The sequence below is a fragment of the Pinus tabuliformis genome, chromosome 4_1, assembly GCF_031772625.1.
Source record: "Pinus tabuliformis cultivar Carrire ecotype Pingquan chromosome 4_1, CPIR1, whole genome shotgun sequence".
Taxonomy (NCBI): Eukaryota; Viridiplantae; Streptophyta; class Pinopsida; order Pinales; family Pinaceae; genus Pinus; species Pinus tabuliformis.
The window spans coordinates 696,392,387-696,398,327 of NC_142303.1; the positions used below are offsets into that span (position 1 = coordinate 696,392,387).

General features: G+C 41.0%; 1 pseudogene; it reads left to right on the forward strand.

The window, feature by feature from the left end:
• Nucleotides 1-1,427: 1,427 nt before the first annotated feature.
• Nucleotides 1,428-2,210, forward strand: LOC149178047 (protein LATERAL ORGAN BOUNDARIES pseudogene; annotated as a pseudogene).
• Nucleotides 2,211-5,941: the final 3,731 nt, after the last annotated feature.

The following is a 5,941-nucleotide window of genomic DNA, read 5'->3' on the forward strand; positions in this document are numbered from 1 at the left end:
ATGTTACAGAAATATTAAAGAATGCAAATTATTTTCTTGTTTCTAAATATAGTCGTTATCATTTTGCTTTTCTGAACTTTCAAAACTATAATTAATATTTTCTAAATTTAAGGCTATTATGTTTTTACTTTTAACTTCACAAATGTGATACAATTGCAGAATAAAAAAATAATTTCCAAACTGAAATGTCCACAACTGTATTTAGAAAGCTTGTACGGTTAGTATGTCATACAAGAGTTTAAAAAACAGTCCGAAGCAAACTCATTATGTGAACATCACATGAGAGAGCCATAAATAATGAAAAGCGATTTGAAACATTATTTAGCCTCCTTTCAAAGCCGTGCGGACTGGTTCTCAATATACCAACGCGATTTTTAAATTTGAAACATACCCAATCTTCTCAACAAAAAAATTTATGCGAAGTAGTGGGCACCCGTAATTTGTTATGATCTCTGACAATAAAGCGGCATATTCGCTGCGTTTGTTTTATTTCAAGTTCGTTATATTCTATGACAAAAGCATCGTTTGTCAGCGTATTATACGCCGGTATTTGCGTTTGTTTTATGTAAAGTTAGTTATATTCTCTGACAAAAGCATCAAGTTCGTTATATTCTCTGACAAAAGCATCGTTTGCCAGCGTATAACACGCCGGTATTTACGGGCGCGTATTAGAACATAACCAGAAACCAACCTATAACACTCGGCAACGTATAATGCTCGGCGTCGATAAAACCTTCAAAAGGGCGTGGGAACTACATATACCCGGCAGCCCGGAGAATATACTCGTCGAAGGAAGGAGGGAAATTCTTATCATTTTCCAGTATTTTTCTCCTCATCTATCTATATTCAGATTGGCAAGTCTGTGTGTTTAGATGTGTGGTTGGTTTCAATCTTCTATATTCAGATTGGCAAGTCTGCGTGATTAGATGTGTGTTTGGTTTCCGTGTGAGTGAGTGAGTAAGTCTGTTGTTTGAGTATGTCGATTTGTGTGTGACAGTCATGCCATGTTTATGTATGTGATTGTATGCATGGATGGTACTGAATTCTATTTATATAGTATGGTTTTAAGCTTTGTTTCGGTATCAAATTTAATTGAAAATGTTACAGGTTTAACAACTTGTTTGTTGCATATTTAATTACGTGTTCATTTATGGGTAATGTTGATTTTTCAATGAATTCACCGGACTTCAATATAATGCAAACGCTTCAACATCCTTCTCCAGAAAAATTCAAGGTAATTGCGTGTGCCTGTGGAATTTCAGCAACCCAATTAAAAAAATCTCTATATCACGAAAAGGTGCGTTCTGTCGTTATTTTCTGTACTGATTTAAATAATTATTTACCTCACAGTTAGTCATATTTATGAGTCATATACTGATTTCTTTTCCGCCATAGTAAATCATGATGGTTTATGTTTAGTGGCAGAGATGGCTTCGAATTCGTCGAACTCACCGTGCGCTGCCTTCAAACTCAGAGTGTGTATTTGTGTCGTATTTTCCTCCGGAAAAACCTAAAAAATTTGCCAATATTCACAAGATCTTCGTAGTAAGCAACGTGGCCAAAGTACCCAACGATTTGGAGCCCAATCAACGGGAGGACGCGGTGAATTCTCTGACATATGAAGCCGAAGATCGCTTGAAAGATCCCGTTTATCGGTGCGTTGGAGCGATCTCCACGCTGCAGAGATAGGTGCAACAGCTACAAAAGGAACTGGCGGCTGCCCACGCGGATCTCCTTCAGTACACCTCTGCAGCGGAGCGTGTTCTTAATCCACATAGTCCAGGCTCGACGATGCCACCTTATTCCAGAGTTGACATGATTCATGCGGAAGGTAGGGAACAACAACGGAAAAATTTAATGGAATTCCCTAATTCTAGAGAAGAGTTACAGCTGATCAGCTTCTGGAATTGGCTTTGAGAATCATGCGTATGGACTGTATTCTTCAGCCAGGCCTGCCAGAGACGGCAGTAGCGTACAGCCATGACAGGTATTTATTTTATATTATATTCGTATTTATGATTTATTCTTTGGTTTTGACCAAGAGGATCAGCCAGAAGGGATGCATGGATGATATTTGATACCGCCATGACAGTTATTTATTTTATATTCATATTTATGATTTATGTTTTCATAAATGTTAATGTTTTTAAATTTTAATGTTTTGTTATTGCTCGCTGTATTTCGTTAATCTCCTTTTGCTGTTTAATTCTTCTTATTTTTAGTTTATTTTTTTCTTCGTGCTCTGTTATTGGTGCTAATGACTTTCGATTTTATTGGCCTGTTCTGTTTGATGGCAATGTTCTTCGTCATAAAACTCAGAAAACATCGTTAGTTCTGTTTGAAAACGGGGTTAGTTCTTTGTCTTAAAGCCTCATAACATCTAATAGCTTTTCCAAGTCACAGTTTACAAAATATGAACTAATGTCTAAATGTCAGTGTGTGAAATTCTGTGAAGCTTCAAATCTATATCATTCCTTATTTTACATTTTAAGTTGTTTTTTAACTCTTTCAACATTGCGTTTTCTTTTGAATTGATGAATTCTGCTACCACTTTTAGCAGCTTTTGGACTCTTCCACATATCTTGACTATATTTTTCAACTTGTTAAGAGGTAGTTTCTTCTCACTATTGTCATCCATAGGGTAGAATTCTCTTTTTACTCCACTTATCAATAGGGTAGAATTCTCCTTTTATTCCACTTATCTTCAACTTCAATTTACTTATTTTAAATTATTTTCTTATATTTAAGTATTTCAAATTTTTATATAAACAAATTTTTAATTTTTTTTTTTAATATTTGATTTTCTTATTTTAAATATTTAATTTATTCAATAAATATTTATATTAAATTATTAAATATATAACAAATAAAACTAATATAATATACTTAAAGTTATTGTTCTATATCCTATGGTATTTGATTTATATCATTTATATCTATATCGTTATTAGTGAATGCATTTTTCACTTAATTATTGTACTTGAATTGTTTAGTTATATTTATGTTTGTATAATTATTTATTGATTTGAAATTATACCGGAATATTTTTGTAAATTGAATGTTTTGATTTATAATTTATTATTTATGATGTGAAAAGATATCTTTGTACTATTTTATTATATGTAATTATTTATTTTTAGGAAAATGGATGATATAAAAGAATTTATTCATGAGTAGATTTTTATTTTTATTTTTATAAGATATGTGAAATGGATGTGTTTGTTTATTTAAATGTGAAAATAGGCTTAATTTTTTTTTAATGTACCCATAAATTGTATTATTTTATAACATGATATATTTCTTAGATGACATGACATTGGTATTTATGTATAGACATTGTTTTTTATTTAAAATGATATGTATATGTTGGTGTATTTTATGTGTTTTTTTAAATGAAAGCAATTTTTGTTTATTTATGTGATATGATGGTTGTTTTTTTGCTACTTAGGTAATATGATTGCATTGAAAGATAATATGATGTTGACAATTTTGTGCACGTTTAATGTGTATATATTTTAGTATTATTTGTTTTATTGTTTGTTAGATGATATAATGATTGTGTCTCTTAGGCAATATGCCTATAATTGATTTCTCATTCATAAGTTGTTTTTTTTCTGCTACATGATGTGGATTGTATTTGTTAAATGATATGATTACGATAATGATGATTATGCTTTTGTTTGTTAAATGACATGCTTTAGCTTGTTTGATCATATGATGGTGATATTGAGAGAGAGAGATAATGAGAGCGAGGGGATGGGAAGAGAGGGATGGGGAAGGGTGATAAGAGAGAGTTGGGGGAGGGAGGAGGATGGGGAGAGGGAGAGTGGGAGACATGGAGTGAGAGGGTCAGAGCGAGAGAGATAGATGTGAGGGTAGAGGGGGAGAAGGAGTGGGAGAAGAATGAGAGAGGTAGAGAGGGGAAGAGGGGGAAGGAGAGGAGGAGAGGGCAAGAGAAGGAAGGGGGAGAGAGAGAGAGAGGAAGATAGTGGGAGAGGGAGAGGGAGAAAGAGTGTGAGAGAGTAGTTGAGGGGGAGGGAGAGGACGAGAGGCAGAGAGAGGCTGTGGGCTAGAGGGAGAGGGAAAGGGAGGTAGATAGTGGAAGAGAAGAGAGAGAGAGAGATAGAAGGAGTGAGAAGAAGAGAAAGAGGGAGATAGAGGGAGAGGGGGAGATAGAGGGAGGGAGAAGATAGTGGGGGGGGGGGGGGAGAGAGATATAGGTGTGGGAGAGAGGAGGATAGGGAGAGGAAGTGAGGGAGAGAGAGAGAGAGGGGTCGGAGAGAGGACGATAGGGAGAGGGACAAAGGGAGAGAGAGAGAGAGAGAGAGGTTTCAGAGAGAGGAGGATAGGGAGATAGAATGGGGGAGAGAGAGATATATATGTGGGGGAGAGAGTACGATAGGGGGAGGGAGTGGGGTAGAGGGGTAGGGAGAGTGAAAGAGAGAGATAGATAGGTGGGGTGAGAGATGGAGATAGGGAGAGGGGGAGACAATGCGAGAGTGGGAGAGAGCGGGATAATGCAATGGGGAGAGGGAGAGAGTCAAGGAGGAAGAGAGGGAGAGGGGGAGAGAGATTGGGATAGGAGGATGGGGATGGGGAAGATATTGGGAAAGGGGGAGAGGGAGAGAGAGGGACATGGAGGCAGACGGGGAGGAGGAGGGGTTATGAGAGGGGGAGGGGGAGAGGGATAGGGATAAGGGGAGAGGGAGAAGGAGAGGGGGGGGGGGGGGCGGAGATATTGGGACAGAGGAGGGAGGGAGGAGAGAGAGAGGCGTAGACAGGGAGAGAGAGACTCTGGCAGAGGGAGAGAGAGAAGGAGGGAGCGAGAGGGAAAGGGAGAGAGGGAGATAAAGGAAATAAGGGAGAGGGAGAAAGAAGAGAGGAAGATGTAGAGGGGGTGAGATAGGGCGGGAGAATGGTGGGGGGAGGATGGGAAGTGGAAAGTGCGGGACCAGGGGGATATGGGGAAAAGAGAGAGATAGGTGTGGGGAGAGAGGGGGAGAAGGAGAGGGAGAGCCTGAGAGAGGGGAAAGGGGAGAGGAAGAGAGAGACAAAGATAGAGAGAGAGAGAGAGAGAGAGAGAGAGAGAGAGAGAGAGAGAGAGAGGGGGGGGAGTGGGAGAGAAAGCGGGAGAGAGGAAGGGTGAGGGAAAGAGAGAAGGAGATGAGTAGAGGGGGACAGAGAGAAAGAGGGGGAAAGAGGGAGAGGGAGAAGGAGGGAGAGTGATAGAGAGAGAGGAGGAAAGGGAGGGAGATGAAGAGTGAGCATGCGAAGGGGAGGGGAGAGGGAGAGGAAGAGATGGTAGGAGGGTTGTGGGGGTGAGAGAGAGAGAGAGAGTAGGAGGGGGAGGGAGAGACGTAGCGATAGGGAGATAGTGAGAGAGAGAGAGGGAGGGAGGAAGGGAGACAAAGAAAGAAGAGAGGGGGAGGAAGTGGGGGTAAGAGAGGGGGAAGTGGGATGAGAGAGGGAGTTGGGGGAAGGATATGGGGAGGGAGAGAGAGTGAGAGATAGATCATAGGGTTAGAGAGAGAGAGATTAGGGTAGAGAGAGTGGGAGAGGGAGAGGGTGAGGGCATTGGGGAGGGGAAGAGAGCAAGAAAGGGGGGGGCAAAGAGGGAGAAAGAGAGGGAGAGGTAGGGAGAGTTAGGGGAGGGGGCATGGAGAACAGGAGAGATAAAGTGATAAAGAGTGTGTGGGAGAGAGGGGGAGTGGGGTGAGAAGGGATGGGCGGAGAGATATGGCGAGCGGGAGTGCCCGGGAGTTGGGGAAGGGGATATGGTGGGAGAGGGGGAGAGGGAGGGGGAGAGGAAGAGGGAGAGAAAGGGAGATGAAGGGAAAGAGAGGGAGGGGGGACGGAGGGAGGAAGAGTGAGAGAGAGGGAGTGAGTGAGACGGACAAAGAGAGAGGGAGAGGGGGGAGAAGAGGGGGGGAGAGTGTGAGAG